The sequence below is a fragment of the Athene noctua genome, chromosome 14 (genome assembly GCF_965140245.1).
Source record: "Athene noctua chromosome 14, bAthNoc1.hap1.1, whole genome shotgun sequence".
In the NCBI taxonomy this organism is placed as follows: Eukaryota; Metazoa; Chordata; class Aves; order Strigiformes; family Strigidae; genus Athene; species Athene noctua.
The window spans coordinates 13,842,513-13,860,631 of NC_134050.1; the positions used below are offsets into that span (position 1 = coordinate 13,842,513).

At 36.7% G+C, this 18,119-nt stretch overlaps 1 protein-coding gene and 1 non-coding gene across 2 annotated transcripts in view; both read left to right on the forward strand.

Moving 5' to 3' along the window:
• Positions 1 to 18,119, forward strand: part of PDE3B (phosphodiesterase 3B) — an 88,107-nt gene that overhangs the window by 11,098 nt on the left and 58,890 nt on the right. The gene's annotated exons all lie outside the window — the stretch shown is intronic.
• On the forward strand, positions 17,889 to 18,072 carry LOC141966271 (U2 spliceosomal RNA). Its single transcript, XR_012634565.1, has one exon. It is a non-coding gene; the product is annotated as a U2 spliceosomal RNA (small nuclear RNA).

An 18,119-nucleotide genomic window follows, 5' to 3' on the forward strand; every position in this document is an offset into this window, starting at 1 on the left:
AACATTTGGTAACATGTAATTTATGAAACAGAAGAATTAAATATTTCTTTGCATTTACAGCATAAAAATGTTTCTAGAATTTCTTACTTCAGTACCATGTAAATGTCCACTACTGGAAAATGATACATAAGTAGACTGCATTTGAAAAGGTGTGTACAATTATTTTTGACATACTCACACAGACCTTGTCCTTTACCTTGGTACTATACAATATTGTAAAATTCTTTGTTTTTTCATTTTGTTCTTTTAGTTCTGGAAGTTAGATGCAATGTGCTTACTCACCTGCTTCATTCTCCATAAGCATAACTGCAAATTTATTTCTAAGAGCTGAGCTCTTAATATGTAGACTTTTGTAGTTAGGAGCTTATGCTTTGCTGCCCAAAGAGAATCTGTATGTCTTCAGTAGCTTCAAAGCTGAAAACAATTCTCTGTTTGTTTATTTCCTGGATAAAGGGGACAGAGGTTTTCTAGGTTGGGTTTGGGGATTTTTTTGACAAGACTAAGCCTTAGCCATCTTGTTTATGTTCTGTCTAACTCTTTCCTTCTGTAAGCAAGTGAGGAGGGAGGAGGAGTAGTATTGGCTCAAGTGTTGCAGTTGTGTCAAGAGTAGGTAGGTAGCCCTGTTATCATTAGTGGCTGACTAATAATAATAGGGAAAGAACCGTGCCTCAAAAAAAAAACCCCAAACCAATCTTTCTCTCTTAACTTCTCCATTCAAAATGGAGGGAAGGAATTACAGGGTTTTTATTTGTCAGTGTACCTTCTTGCAGTGTTTGAGAGCTATAAGAAAGCTTTGCCTGGTCCTTATAATACTGAAGTTCATATACAGATTTAATTGAGGTATTTTATTCTGATTACAGCTTGGGTTGCAACAGGATCAGTAGAAGCAGAAGAATGTTTTCCATCCTGATGTCTTGAACTTTTTATTTACCTCCACAGGGCAAGCAGATTTAACTGGACCTTTGCAGAACTTTTTTTCTTTAAGGAAATTCTGAACTTTATTTCCAATTTCTGAGTAATACTTTGGCTCAGTGGGTCTGTTAGATTCCGAGCTGTGTCCCAGGTCTGTCTTTTTCTTCCCATCATCTCTGCTTCACTTTGAGATGTTCTGCAGTGGTACCCCTGCAGATTTCAGGAAGAGGGGTAAGCCAAGAAAAGCCACAGTCAAAAAGAACAGTGAATTCCCTGCATCTGACTTGTCATGAGTGTCATTTGGGAGGTTAGCTAGCTGGGTGGACAGAGCTGTATTTTTCTTCTTGTGTCCTAGTCAGAGTATAGTGGGAGGCAGAGCTGGAGAAAAACTATATTGTGATGGTATGTTCTGTAGTTGCTGGATTGTTATAAGACAGATAACAATTCTAAGCCTTAGAGAGGCTAGCCGCCTATTCAAAGTGGTCTTGTTATATATCAGTTACATAACAAATGGTTATTTGGTGTCTGTGTTCATAGAAGTATGTTTCAGTGCCCTCTGATAGAACGTGCATGTACACTTCGTTCTAATACAGGCATCTAAAAACTCATTTTATCAAAGACATCCTCAGCAACCATTTTATGTTTTAGTCTTGGAGAACCTGTCTGAACCTTGAATCCCATAACCTAAAGCCATCATGTGGCTCATGATTTTTCTCAGGGCTCCCTGATGCATTGTTGAATAGAGTTGGGGTTGGGAATCTTTTGTATCCCAGCATAACCCTGCAACAATGGTCCTGCTAGTCTGTGCTGGTTTGCCTCTCTCCCCTACAGGGATGTTTGTGTTCCTCAACGTGCCTTGTGTCATCATGGGTTTTCTGCCTATCATTGCCTCTTCATCCCTAAAACTTCCTGATGTCTTTCTGGAATTTTCATAATCACATACCAGACTACTTACTTTATTTTTTTCTGAGCTGGCTTATCATTCAGTTGAGGAAAACTGTCTATTGGTGAAGAAAACATTTATTTCTTTATTCTTCTGCCTCCCTACCTATTATCTGGGTACTACAACATCAGAATGAAGAGGAATGCAGGTCTACGGGAAGAAGCTAACAAATGATGCAGTGGAAAACTGTCCTAATAGAGTAGAAAAGCTTTCTGATGCGTCTGCATTTAGAGAAAAACATCACTGAGATGATAACAAGTGGTTAATTGCTTACTAAGCCAGAGCATTGATCATATTGTGTAAACATGGTAGTGCTCTTTTGTTTCTTATTTTCTACATACGTATAGTTGCCAGTGCATACCTGCATACTGTTCTTCAGAGTTTCATTTCAGGCCACTTGTTTGTCTGTACCCTTGGGCTTTTTGGCCTAAGACTTCATATTTTGTTTTGTGGAATATGGATATGTTATGATACTAGATTTGAACAAGAAGGCTTCGCAAGAAACTGGAGAATCCATGATGTATTTGAAAGAACTTCGAGTTACTGGAAAATCAGAGCTGGTTTAGATCTCCTTTTAGAGCAGTTCTAACTTGATACGAGCCCGGCCGCCTGAGTGAGTGAGTAAGCTTTTGTGAAAGAAATAATGAAAAGTCCCTAATGTCGCCTCCTCCCTGCACCTTCACGTTTTTGGTACCTAGTTCTCTTTAGTGGTCAGGAAGCTGCTGTGGCAGGTCGTTCTGTCTGGCTGTCATCTGTTGATTCAGAATGCTTTAGGGGATTTCCCACTTAATATTGCACTGGGTAGATCAGTCAGTGAAGGTGGGAGACTTTTTTCCAGCAGTATATTTCATGTATATTTTGCCTTAGTGAAGCATTGCCCAGAATTTTAAACCAAAACTACTTTTATCTTGCATTTTTGCTTTCTTTGTGCCCCACAGCTATTCCATGGTACAGAAAAACAGTTATGTTTTACACCGGATAAGCACGGATGTCAGCACATAAAGGCTCTGTGCTGGAAATAGTTTGTTTCATGTTTATTCATGTCCTGAAATGACCAAATTCACATTTAAAAATAAACTGTAAAATTATCTGATTTTTTTTAATGCAATATAGTGCCAGAAAGGCCAAGCATATGCTTTTTTTCATTAACATGTTTGATTTTTTTTTTAATTTGCTTTAGAACCTGCAGTTTCCCTGCAAGATAGCTCACTGATGAGATCCGTGCTCTCTACATTTATTTTCTTTTTTAGATCAAAGGGTGATTTTTGTTTTCCTTGATGTATACGGTAACTGTTTTGTGATATTTTTTAAAACATGTTTCCTACTTATATAGGAATACACATCTATTTGAAGTGAATGATAAGTAGTTTGATAGATCTTGATGTTTGTATCTAATTTACTTTGGGGATAGTATAAAATCAGGAAAATTCTGGAACCGTAAAGTTAAAATCTGAGATACAGATAATTTGATGTTTTATGTAAAATCTGCAGGTGACATTTTTAAACTTAATTTGTGGCAGAAACTTTCAGTAGTGCAAATACAAATTAAAAGATATCTGTTATGTACTTTTTTATTTTAGATTGTTTTCTTATGTTTTCTCAGTTGAAAAGAAAATGCAGTATAGACAGCTACTGCAAAGGTGTGAGGAAAAAAATGCATGTTCAGAACATCACTGTAAAAGTTAACTTACAGATAGGCTAGGTTAACTGGAAAGATGTTAGTCAAGGGTTAAGCTCAGTATGTTTCGCTGGCTGCTGAGTGAAACAGGATGCAGTGACTACATTGTCAGACTGCTGGTGTGAGTGCAAACAGATGAGGAAATGCTGGATCAGGCACTTCAGCAACTTGGGCTGTTACCTAGGAAACCGCTTGCGTCATACTTGCCAGCAATTAGCTTACAGTTCTTTTATTTTTGATAGTGTTGCAAGCTGAGCTCGACTGTTACAAAGGAAAAGACTGGCTTCATCTCAAACTGTTCGGTTGTGACCGCGGCTATGGCGCTTACAAGAATTTGCAAAGTGCTACTTTGGATAAATTGAAAAATTATTTAAACTGGCCAGGCTACTTCTCCAACGAACATTGTAGTTGTGCTTGATTCTGAAAGATGTGCAGTCATATTTTGTGATCTGTATGAAAATGGTCTTCCCTAGTTACCAAAATTAAATACTATGCAGGTTTCACAGTGTTTCAGATATCACCACCTTTTCTAGCAATTACACTGAAGTATTCTTATGTGTTACAAATTAAAACAGAGTTTTCAAAATTAATGTTATCTGAGGTTTAACCTCAAAAGCAAGGGAATCTTTTGTTTAAAATACTTTTTCCCCGCATTGATTAAAATCCAGTAACTTCCAGAGGTTACCTAGCCACTAATATAAACCAGTTAGAGTTGAAAGCAGTGTGTGTTTTATTGCAAAAAATCATCATGTCTTTGCATTTCACTTAAAAACTGTAAACGAATTCCCACTAACTGATTTAATATTGATGTATGTTGTTCGTGTGGGTATTGCCGGTATGGGCTAGCTATGGCTGATTATTTTCTTAGGGAAAAGTAATGCAGTGACCAACAGGTTAAACCAAGAGTGTTTGTGGTTTTGCTTTTTTTTTTTTTTTTTTTACATATGCAAACACATGAATAAACTTAGATTTTAACAAACTAATAGTACAGAATTAAAGGCTGATCTTGTTAAAATATCAAGGTTCCTGTGTTTGTGTGAACCTTAAAAAGTTAATTTAAGTGTTTGAATACTAATATTTTCAAATTATTTTGAAAGAATTCTTGCATATAACCCCCCTACATTTCCTTCCTTGTTAAAAGAATAAATGACAGAACATCAGTTAGAGCTGTGTTAGTATCTGAAATCTACATGCAAAACTCTTGGTTGGTTGTTTTTTTTCCCCCCCAAATCAACAAACCTCTGCACCCTCCCCCCCGCCCAAAAAAAACCCCAAACATCCCAAAGAAAAACCCCACCCAACAAAAACCCCCACAAAACTCCACCCCCCCATCCTACCTTGCCCCAAACCCTTGAATACAAGGCTTAGAAAGATTAAGTATCTCTGTTTCTGCACATTTATGATAGATTAACTTGGCTGTAAGAGTCTGGCAGCCCATATTTTTAAGACATCTTTCACACTATAGGCCGGTGTCATCTGTAGTGAGCTGGTCACTGGGGTTGCATTCCAAACGGTGTGATCGCTGTCTACCTGGCCTGGGGTCTTCATACAGAATTCTCTTTAAATTTATTTTATTCTTAAAAAAAAAAATTGTGCATGGGTGGAGGTGGCTAAAGCACTGGGATGCTATTCTAAAGGAAGAGCAACTGTTTTTGCTGCTAGTTCAAAATTATTTGCCTGCCCCGTCCAACCTCACTAACATGTCACTGCATGCGGCCACTGCTTGGTATGTGCTTTACTTGGTATGTGTTCATATTAGCTCAATTGCAAGTTAGGAGGTTTTGCTATTGAAGTCAATGAGTATTGGGATTTAAATCTGTATGATTAATAAACAGCTAATGTAGATGTTAACAAAGCAAGATCTGGAAATCTCAATTTTGAATTGTGTATTTTGTCCTTGATCTTCTTTATTCCTTCAGTTCCAGACATTAAAATGGAGGTTATGGTGCAGTCAGGTTGGGTTCCATGAGTGTATGTCCAGTAACTTTGCCATTTATTTAGGGCAATGCCTGCATGTTATGCAGCACATAAAACATATTGAATATTTTGTTTTATCCTTGTTTAGTGTTTCAGCCCTGTAAGTGTTGTCAGTCTTTCTTCAATTAAGAAGTTGGAAGTTACATGATCATATACATATTTTTCTGCATAAGTTTTAATATTTTTTAATTATCTGAATTTAATCTTCATTCTGGCACTTGTTAGCTATTTTAAAAGTGCTTTTATGAGCTGACAACGTTCAGTTGTTGTTTTCTCAGCTAGACTTCGGTATACATACATGTTTCAAAAGATAAATCTGTAATAACAGATGGAACTGCAGCATAGTAGGACACTACTTGGCTATTTAATCTTTCAAGCACTGCAGTATGGGACTGCATTTTTTTTTTTCAGCAAAGTCTGTTAAGTTTTGTATGATTCCTGGGGAAACATTTGGTTTACATCTGTCTTCCCTGACTTTGTAAGTCAACTTGGTTAATGCTGTGTGTTCTGTAACTTTTAGAACCAGTCAAATAAGTGGGTGCTATGAAAGAGAAAAAAGATTAAGGTTTCTTCCATCATCTTATTATTATGAATTTACTGAGTAAAATGTTCTTCGCAATTCTTATGCTATGAAGTATTCTGTAGAAAATTCTGCTGAAAACATCAAGAAAGTGACTGACAGTCCATCGTTTCTTTATGTCTGTAGCTAAAATGGCTAGCAGTCACGTGCATAGTTCTGTGCATCAGGAATATTTTCATGCCTTTCTGAGCAACACAAAGGGTTTTTTTTCCTTTTGTTTTCTCATCATATGGTTATGTTCCTAAATGATCATTAGAATCACCTAAGATGGGCAGGCTTTAAAAAAATTTTGTTATTATTCCCATTGTCTAATTTGAATAACTTCCAGGTCTTTTCATTTTTCAAACCATCTTTGCCAGTAATGGTTTTTTGTTTCCATGTAATTCTTAAGATCAATAGAGGAAATGATGTAAACCTACTTCTGTTCACCAGGCCTCTTCTCCTGATATTAAAATCTCCCTCTTTCCTCCGGGCAGGAAGTTTCTCTACAGCTCCACCCTAGGACATCACAACTTCAGCCTGCAGTAAAGTTGCTATTGGGCTTCTTTGTTTGTTTTGGATTTTCCGAGGATAAAAGCTAGGGGGAACTACAGAGAGGCATGCCTTAGCCATCACTAAATTTTCCTGGCATGTCACAAGTTTTCCTTTATTACTGTGTGATTTTCACCATTTATTTATTGTCTGTGTCCCAGTAAGTAACTTGTTTCCAGTTTTTCTTCAGTGTCAGGCTTTTTCTCAGTGTGTTTGGCTTCCACATAGAATTTGAGTCCTTAATCGATAGAATGTAACTCTTTCTAAAATCTTGGGGAATGGAAAGCTTGTTTCTCCTTTGCATTGCCTTAGATTACAGTTGCAGGTGATTTTTTCTCAGTCTTCATATCCCACTACAGTTTTCTTCTGGGATAGTAATTTTATAGACATTTCCGATTTAAAACGTTGTCCTCTGTGTACTGTAGCTATTTAGAGGAAATGTTTTTGCTAAGATACACATTGGAGGCCGAGACTTCAATGGCTTTTAAAGTCAAGCAATACAGTGGTATCAGTAACTGTTCTATACCTACCTCTTTTTTTTTTTTTTTAATTCTGGAATGCTGAACTCTTGTATTGGTCTCTGATATCTTCTATTATTTTTTTCTTCCCAGCCTTCCTCATTGTGCTTTCACATTTTGGTGGGTTTTGGTTTGGGATGTTTTTTGCCTCTTTTTTTGCTGATAATGCCAGCAACAGAACTAACTAGAATGCCTGATGCAACAGCAGCTTTTGTTAGCTGGGAGGTACAATTGCAGTGCAAGTCTTAATTAAAATTTTGGGTTCTGAGGTCAGAGCATGATGATTTCCTGATGCTAAGAGCTATGTCCAGTTCGGATTCATTTTTATATAGTCACAGAAAAGGAATTTGATTTTGACCTTTGAGCATATCCTATCTAATCTGAACACCTCTACTCAAATGTTCCAATTCCCTGATCGCTTTGTGTGCTTCCACTGAAAGGAGTGGGCTGCTCGTTCCTGCCCTGGCACATCACCCTTTGTGCTGACACGAGCATTCATGAGACTGCACAGTGAACTAAATTGGGGAACTAATCCATGTTAAAAGTCATCAGTTCTTTTTGTAGTTCCTTGCCACGTGGCTGAATGACTGCTTTTGCTGCATAAGGGAGGGAGTGACACGGGGATGGGAATGAGCAGCTGAGGGAGGGCAGGACTGATCCTTTATTGTGGCAGTGCCAAGCTGTGCTGATTTAAAAGAATTAGTGGCACTGCAGTGTAAAGAATGGATGTGTTATAACTTCCCAATAAATCAGTCAAAATAGCATCCCTTCACACGCAAAAGCCTCTATTTTTCTCTGTCTTCAGTGAACTGTATATTCTGTGTTTGTCCACTTGAAGTAAAAGGAACAGAATACTTCAACACTGGATAGCTGAAGTATGGCAAACAGGTACTTAAAATGTAAGATATTAAGCAATTGCAGTCAGGTGTGGTACCACGCTTGCAACATATAACATTATACATAAAGTTTTCACAAAGACCTTGAACGAAAAAGTGCAATTTAGATATCTAAGTTAGACTTGTACAGTAAATGGGGCAGCAGAGAGTCCTTTTGAAAAGCATTTTAAGGTTGTGTGGAAACAGATAGAATCATACTGCATTCATGTGTGAGAACAGAATGACTGGTAAAGGACGTGAATCAGATTCTTCCTAATACCCGAGTATTTGGCACACATTTAAAGCAGTGTTTTAAAACTGAAAATAATGAAGAATTTTCACATAAACACAACAGAGTGAAGTAAAATGAAAACATTATAAAACTGTAACAACACTTCTGTGAGTCATCTTATGAGTCTTGAACTCTCATCAATACATCATGCTTCCATCTACAGGACTAAATACATAATGTGGTAGTGGAGAAAAGCTGTTGCCTTAGAATGTAGAATTGGAAGTCCTCTGAGTCAGGAAGTATGTCTGTCCTTCTTCAGTGCTTCTAGGTATTTTGATGATTTTTTTGCCCACTTTTGTGGGTACCTGAAGTTTCCAATAAAATAAGTTGCTACAGTAAGGAGGAAGCTTCAGGCCAGCTATTTGCAGTAACCCTCCTTGGCTTTTAATTTTCATGTTGCCAAAAATTCACATACATGACAGCAAAAAATAGGAAAATGTGATCAGAATGACAGTTTCTTATTAATAGTTCAAGCCCAGACTGAACTTCATGGGATAAATAGGTCCCATGACATTGTTTTGCCAGCTTCAGAGTCCTTTCAGGTTTGCAGTGTTCTGCAATGTGGAACTGAGCAATCCAATCATGTATTGCTTATTCCTTTCACAATAACTCTTAGTCTGTGGTATGTTCATTTTATAGAGGTGTTTGCTTATATGTTCAGTCCATCATCCCAGTAGAATCACCAGCGTAAAAAGCATTAGACACGCTGATTCTGCAGAAGGGCTTGGAGGTGGACAAGTGGAGCAGGTGCACCACGTGTCTAATTTCAGCTTTTAAATAAATTCATCTGTTGGGGAATACACACAAATGACTCCAGGTATCTGTTTGTGTTGTGAACTTTTTGAGTTTTCTTCTACTGTATGCTGGAGTTTTGTGATCAAAGAGAAGATCTTGTGAAAACACCTGCAGTCCTGCTGCTTTGAGTGGTTATATGAAACCTGAAATATTAGATATTGCATTGTGCAACTAATAATGCTCTCCTAATACAAGGACAGTTTCTCATCACCTCACTTTTTTTTTTTTTTTTTTTTTTTTAAATAATGTTCAGGAAGATAAAGCAGAAATTTGCCCTTGATTAAATTCATATTTTTTAAACTGAAACATTAACAAAAATTTTGATTATAAAGAGGCTTGACAAGGATTAAACTCAAACCCAGGAGAAGTGAGAAGGAAGTGAAATGAATGATAAACTGGAGAGAAAACTTTTATCACATACAGAAGAAACAAGAATGTAGAAGCATAAAGTTTGTAAGTAAAGCCTGATATCAAGCTGAATTAGCTCGATAATTTTTTTGATCTTCCATACCAATTATTCCTAGCCAGAAGATGGAGTTAGTACACTTTTTTTATTATGTCAAAATAACGATTTAGCAATTCTTAGGGCTTTATCTACTTGTTAGTGTTTATACAAGATAGTCTTTTCTAGACAATGCTGTGTGAAGTATGAGGGATGTGCAGGGAGGGTCCTCTGTCACTGGAGTTCCCAGAATATGGTCTGTAAGATCTTTAATAAATATGTCTAGTTGGCAGAAATATACTGAAGAGCTAAAACAGTACAAAGACTTTTCAACTGAAAACATTATTAGAAATATATTGTAAGAAATATTTGAAGGAAATTATTCATTGACCAAGACAGTTTGGCAAGCACTTCTGGAGTGTAAGAGTGGCCTTTAGCAGTCATCCACTATAATGACTGCAAAAAGGCATAATGAACCTACGGAGAGGTACGGTGAGTACTGTTTGTGATAGCAGCAGTAGATACAGCTGTTTTAAAGCTAACGGTACAGCTGAGAGAACATGCAGCATACTGTGAAACCCGCTCAGGAGATTGGGTGAACACGGGTGGATATTCCATGTTGAATTCCATTCTGCCATTAATCTTTTTGATTCATTGAACATTTGGAAAAGCAGCCCACAAGGCTTAAATATTTTGCCAAAACTTTTTGTTGTGGTTGATGGACTGTCAAAAGTTGAATGTTCTGTGAAATTTAGACAGTGTTTTCTGTAAATGGTCAGTGTTGACAGGGATATAACTCCAGGCCAGGCTAGGCAATTCTAATCAGATTTCCCCGCCTTATTTTCTATACTGCACTATCAGGGGACCTCCAGTCAAAAACTTATTTTATATGTTAAAGGCTTTGTTCTCAATGCAAATGTACTATGTGATTTTATTTATTAATTAGCTCCGTTACAGTCCTGTATGGGTTGAGGAAAATTAAGATCACCCTATTGTGCAGAAACATGCATCAAACAGAAGTGATTTCATAATCTCTTGTGTTTGATTGTATTGGTATTTAATATAGCTTGATCCACAATAAGATTACAGATGTTGTTACGTGCTAAAAAAGATGTAATGCATTTCTATTTATGAAATTTCATTATATAAAAAAGATTTATTGTCTTCTGTTGAAACACTCCTAAAGCAAAGGTTTCTTATTTTGCCCAAATGCTTGAAGATAGTATTTTTGGAAGATAATCTTTTGTCAGAAGATTTCAACAAAGTATTCAAAATGTTTCAAATTTCCAATATGAAAACTCAAAATATTGAGATTCTCATTAATACAGTTTAGTGAACTGATGTGGATTTTTGTTTTTTCATTCATTCCATAAATTCTCTTAAGTTTTTTGTGTAGCTTTATTGTTTTTAGTTGATTGAAGGATTGCTGCATTCTGCTGTGGTGGTTTAGTAATGATTGTCAGAACATTTACTTCAAAGTTAAAAAGAAATAAGAAAAAGCAAATCCATGCATTCCCAAATTCTAAAATTTTATAAAACGAAATGTAGATTGCCTGACACTCACAAAATGTGTTCTTTCCACCCCATTTTCAGATTTGTGTATTTAATGACTGACTTGTGATGTGTCTCAATACTGTAAAATGCCCTGTATGTTCACACTGAAATCTCATGACTTCAAAGCAGCTACTCTTTTTTCTATTAGCAAAATTAGTCAGTCAAAAATATAACAAAAAACCTTTGAAAATAAATTACAACTTTTGCATTTTGACATTTAAAACATGTGGCTTATTATTCTGACTCGTTTCATAACCTATATGAACTGTACAGTATGCTTTTGTTTAAGTAGTTGTAGTAATTGTCAGTAACCAGTTATACGCACTGAGAAACTGCATTTTCTAGTTTGCTAAGTGGTAGCTCATTTTCTGTGTCCTGAGGCATTAATTAAACCTGTTTAAGTGTGATAGTGAGAGTTAACATTGTTTAAAGATAATAGTGTGAGTCAGTCCTATGGTGTTTGTAATAACAAGTTTCCACATCACTGTTTTTTAAGCACCAATATGAATTTTTTTTTTCACTGAAGAGTGAATTAATTGAACTGTTCCATTCTGCAAATGAATCAGCATTTCTTTTATAAGTAGGTTTTTCTAGTCTGAACCAATTCATTTTTGTGAGCTCCAAGCTGAGTTTTCTCTAAACAGCATCATTAATTGTTAAAGCTTTAGTCCTGAACTTGCCCTACTTCTTGAAATCATAGTCCTTACAAAAAGCTAAAGCATATTTTAGCTATGTAACTGTATCCCTAAAATTTATGTTACCAGAAAAAAATTGTTTAATAAGTAATTTCATGTTTCTTATTTTATCTTCCCGTTAAACACTGATAAAAGACACTGTCCTGTGCTGTCAAATATCTGGACTGTAAGGAATTTTTGTTCCCTTACTACAGATGTCTGTTTTCCAGGTCATCTCTAAAGTGGCTATTCTGACCTGCTTTTGGGGTGTTCTTCTGTAGGTTAATTTTATTGGCAATGTAACCCTGTATTAAATGGTGACCTTAAGATTTTGTAAATGTATGCAAATGTATGCACGTGCACGTACATGTGTATGTGTGCACACATCATAGACAGTTTCTAATTCAAGTACCTTTTTGTCATGCGAACATCCATCCCTAGTGTCTTTGCATTCATTGGCTTATTACATTTAGATTTGACAGAGGATAATTGTCCTGAATAATAAATTTCTGTAAATTTAATGAAAATCGGTAGCCAGCAAGAGAGCCTACTAGCACCCCCATTATGAAAAAGACTGAAGAAACCACCAAAGACAGATGAAATGAGTACTCTAAATACAGGAAAATGAGGCATTTAGAGCTTGCAACTCCAAGTTGCCAGGTAATCTAGTCATAAGATACACGTTCCGAGGATTTCATCATTTGTGCTCCTCACAGAGCTACTTACCCCTTTTTCTGAAAAAGTGTGTTTACTGTTATGATATTCCTTGTTGAGATGTTTTATTCAAGTTTTGAGAAGATGGTCTTCTGGGTGGTGAAACATGACAGTGTATTTCCTGTCATGTTATAGGACTTAATTTACTGTTTTTCGGTCTTTACCAGTTACAGAAACAAGCTGTCTAGCGATGACAGCTCTAAGATAAATGAAAGGCTGTCTCATTTATTTATGCTCTGAGCCTTTCTCACAGCAGACTATGGGTTGGGGGTTTTTTTTGGTTGTGTTTTTTTTTGTTGTTGTTTTTTTTTTTTTTTTGTAACAGACTACTAGATGGCCACTCTTTCAAGGAGGGGCTTGAACAGGTTTTGACTTAGCAGGCGGCATGCTTCACTGCCGTTGCTGGGATGTGAAAGCAAGTTGTATCACTGGTATTTTATTTCGTGTTGTACCTATTCAGAACTAGAAGAATAGGTCACAGTCTATTCTTGTGGAGCCCTGAATAATAAAATGGACAGCAGATAAAAGGATGTAGCAAAGAAGCTTGCTTTTCAGGGAAAAGATGAATTTTCATAGAATTTCTTTTCTCGGAATCACCAGAAAACTTGAAGTTTTATTAACATTGATTCCCGCTCATTTTCCTAACAGTCTTTTCTGATGTCTCAAGTTATTTTTTCTCCTCTAAGTAACTTATGTGTGAGTGAAGTATGTTTCTCATTATATTTCAAAGTTCACATTTTGTTTGCAGATCATAAGATGGTTTGTATGTTTATCATTTATTACATTGTTTATATGTATATTTTGTCTATGTCAGCAGTGAAGTGATTTTTTTTTTAAAATTAACTAGCTAACATTTATGAAGGAGAGGATAAAGAAGGAAAAAAGACACTTAACACTTGTCCACTTCCAAGACCAGTGATTAGAACAACAAAATCAATCTCCCAGTAAGTCTTACCTCTTTATGTGATGCAAAGCTGGCACTATAGGAGCATAATTCTAACTAGAATTCTACAAGTGTGTGCTCAATGCATTGGCTGCATTTTTGGTAATAACTGGACATTTGCTTCTGGGTCTCTGCTTCCTACCACAAGTCAAAAGATTAAAAGATTATCCAGGCGATTTCTGAATGTTTCTGTATGGGAGGTTTACCAGCAGTGAGCCTTGGACAACAGAATCTCCTGCTGGTACTGTCCACTAAAGCATGGTTGAACTGTGTTCTAGCCCCTCAAAAATTCTCCAAGTATAGCAGTTTGAACAGCTAGTTGTTCCTTTCAGCACCTTGATTGTTTCCAGATACAGCAGCAGAAAAATGATGCTTTGTTTCCCAAGGGTATTAGAAAACTGGCAACTTGGTTCTCAGCTGTCATGGTGGGAGGTATGATGGGATGTAAATTAACAGTCCTGGAAAAGTTGACTTAGAGTCCATGTACAGGAATATAAATCAGAAAGCAAGCTGAAGCAATTGCTGAACTATAACAGAATCAATGAGGTAGGCTTTTCTGAGTTCAGTAGCACCATTTTTTTCGTCAGATCTCTCTCTGCTTGACTTCCACATAAACTATTTAGATCTTTGGTTGGTGTCAGAATGTTTCAGTTTGGGATCAAATAGCTATTCTGGGCCCAAATTACTTCTGGACATTTTCCAGAGACAATATTCTTTAGGGGTGCATTGAAATGACAGAAACATCATTCTCCCACTCCCGGTAGCAGACCAAAAAAATGCTATGAGATGAATGAAACCATGCATTATCCGCTTCAGATCAAATTGATGTTACTTGCTTCTTTTTCTTGTCTTGGTTTGAGAGAGTTTGGGGATGAATTGTCTTAAACTGTTTGCATGTCAGGAAGCTAATATTTTAAAAAGAGGACTATCCCTGTTTACTGTTTTTTATATAGTTTTCCCACTTTGCATATGGATGATGGGTTTCTTTTGGTGGGATGAAGGGGGAATGTTCCTGATTTGGTCAATTCCACTTGATATAGCATATGTTCCAGTTAAGCCTTCCCAAATTTATAGTAACTCTTACGTTAGCTTAGACGAAGAGGTGGACTTTGTTCTCTTTCCATGCAGTTTTTTGATTGGGATGTGTACAGCAAAAAACTGTGATAATTGCATGCACAGCTTCTTGTGTCGGTAATTATAGTTCAGGGGTTGAGAGTGACTGTTGAATGTGAGGTTTCATATTGGAAATATGTCAAGAGAATATGAAAATAAGCAGTCTGGTTTTTGTAATATTGACTGATATTATTCAGCTTTCTTCTCTGCAGTGTTCTTTCTTTGGCCATTCTAGTTTTAGCTTCTTCTTATTTTCTCAGAGCCAGGAGGAGGAATGTGAGAACCCAAGGTACAGACTCTCTGTTATGATGTCTGACATTACAGTTCGTTCCTATTAGGCTAAGCTCTGATGAGAAAACTGCTTAATTTCTGTTTAGAGAATGATGTTTAGAGTTTTCGCTGATGAGAAAACTGCTTAATTGGAGAATGCCTACTGGAGGTGTAATACATAAATCTAGCAGTTAACTTTAACATTTTTGAACTTGTACAAACTATGCAGATTTTTTTTTCTTCTTCAATAGATTTCCAAAAGTGTAACAAATGGTTAGAAACGTTATATTATAGAATGAAAATAATCAGGCTACTCAAAATTTGGTCTTTATTTCTAAATTACTCTGGACCAATAAATAAACCTGTACACACAGTTTTCACACACATTCTTTCTAAATAAAATTCTATAACTGTAAAATGAAGTTTATTTGGGAAGCTGTCACAAACAGCTTTGCAGCTGTTATAGTTTTATACTGTTGATTTTTGGGTGTCTTCAGAATAATTTTTGTATTGAGTTACTTTAAAGTAGAGCATTTCTAAGTTCCTTAAATGCTAGACTTTCTAAACATTTGACTATTTGATTAGGTGATTATTTCTACTGGTGCAGGTTGTTGTGTGAGAACTTTTGTTTTCCTGCTGTGGGAACAACAGGGCTTTGTCCCTGTAAAGAGTTGCAATGAAGTTGTTACTGGATTTGAATGTTTGTTTACAGATTAAACAGAAGTGAAAGAAACTCAAAACTGACTACTTTTTTTTTTTTGGGGGGGGGGGGGGGGTCGTGGTGGTGAAGGAAATTGTACCATTTAAAATACAGAAAAATAAATCTGTTTCTCCTGATATTCATTACAAGATATTTAAGCAGACAGACATTCTTTGAAAATCCTATGCAGTTTTAGAAAATATCTTTTGTAGTTTTATTTATAAATTTGTATCTCTTTTCCTGAAGCTATGGTGAGCCCTGCATACTGTCATTCTTTTTCAATTGTAAACATAGTTTCGGTACTACCACTTTTGCACCAAACGCTGTTCCTAAGCGACTGCTGACGTCAGTTGGTGCAGTACAAGAAGGTTTGTGTGTTTATCTGCTGTGGGCAGACTCTTAGAAAAGACGAAAGTATGTAACTAGATTAGGCCAAAGAGATTGCTGCTTTAAATAAGCATGCGTACTGTTTGCCATGTCATACTTTATTTTTTCTGTATTTTATTTTGGTTAGCAGTTGTATCTTTTGTTGCATATGCCACAGTATCTAGTTTGCAAGAGACGATAAGGAGGGGTATATATTTTCTTTGCTATTGCTTTAAAGGGGTAGCCTTTTTTCTTTTCAATAGCATAGTTAGAATGGGAATTTAAAAGGAGTATGTGTCATAGTGTAAAGCTTTCACATACCTGATCTCAAGGTTAGAAATAGGACTATTAGAAATGAAAGCAGGCATACAATTTCCAGTTCAAGTGAAACATATTTACTTAGAGATTTTTGGCCAGAGTCTATACATTTGGAAAAACTGGAATGATACTCTTGGAATATTTTACTGCATGCCTTTGTGTCAAACAGAGCTGGAGTGGAGCTGGCTTAATGACCTTTGTGAATTTGTTTTGTCCTTGATTATACTTGCAGCACACCGAAACGGAATGAAAAATACCTGTAGCAAAAACTCTTTGTATAAAAATCTTATTATGAAAGTAAAGGAAATAGTAGTGGGACTGAGTCATGGTAGGCCAAAGAGTGAAGCTAAAAGGTTTATAGAAGTGGTAGTACTGGATGTCTTAATAAGACAGGAAAAAAAAATGACAAGCATAGAATCTATTCTTCAGGTTGAAGAATAGAAGCAGCAACTTGCAGAACTAAATAAAAGCTGAGAACAATTGCTCCAAATTAATTTAAATTAGATTAAAATTAACAAAAATGCCTGTGGGACATAGAAGGGTATTAGCAAGCATAAAGGTAAAAACATCAAGCTGTGGCTGTTGTTATGGTCTTACTGGTCTTGAAGTCCACATCAATCCCTTTATGTTTCCTGTACGGTTTTACTCTGCTATCCAGTCTGGCTGCACAGCTTCTCTGGGCACTCTGTTCACCTTGTCACACTGCTTGTGTGTCCTCAGAGTGAAGTGAGAAATTTTTACTTATGTCTAGTCCGAACTTTTCTTGTTTCAGCGTTGCTTTTCAGCTTTGCACTGCTCACCCCTGGGTACAGCCTGGCCTTGTTGTCTTGATGGCCTCCCTTTAGACACTGGCAGGCTGTTGTTAGGTCCCCCAAAAGCCATCGCTTCTCCAGACTGGACGAGCCCAGCTCCCCCAGCCTCTCCTCCCAGGGTAGGTTCTCCAGGCCTGTAGTTATCTTGGTTGTCCTCTGCTGAACTTGCTCCATTTGATATCTTGTACTGGGGAGCACCAAACTGGATGTACTGTTCTAGATACGGGCTCACAAGAGCTGAGCAAAGGGGGCAATCATTCCCCTTGGTCTAATGGCCATGCTCCTGTGAATATAGACCAATAGCAGTGTCAGCTGCCCTTGCTGTCAGAGCACACTGTGGGCTCATGTTCAGCCCTTCGTCCTTTTCAGAAGAGCAGCTCTCAGCCTGTGTTGTTGCAGGAGACTCTTCCATCCCAGGTGCAGGGCTTCACGTACGTCGCTGCTGAATTTCATAACGCTGTTGTTCACTCGTTCTTTCAATTTGTCGAGGTCCCTCTGGATGGCAGCCCTGCCACTGCATGTACTGCCTGGTTCCCCTGATTTGCTATCATTTGTAAGCGTGTCTTGTAAACTTTTATTGTTCAGAAGAACATAGTGGGTTTTTATTCAGGTTAATAACAGTTAAGTAGCTGCAGGTGCTTTTACTCATTTGCCTTTACTGCTGCTTCTTCTAGGTATTTATTGAATTTTCATTCCCTTTAACCATATTTTCTTATAATAAGAATCTTTTCTCCAGCTTTCAATAGCAAAGGTAGAGTTAGAAAATTACATTTAATTCACTAAACTGTTCTTAAATAAATGGTAAAGTTACTTCTGAGTTTCATTAGTATAAAAACATAAAAATGGCTTAGATTAAGAGTTTATTTAGTTTAATATTCTGTCTCTTACCAATGGTCTTTGTCTAAGGTCAAGTTTAACATCTGTTCTTATCTGTTAAATATCTTTTACATCCTTGACTTGAAGATGTCATATTAAACAGATTTTGGGGACCAAAAGATGGGTTAGAACTTTTTCTGTCCTATGCATCTGCCTGTTATTGCAGTGTCTCCAGAAGCAGCACACCAAGGGAAAAATCAATAAAAACAGTAATTGTAAGTTGCTGCTTATCATCT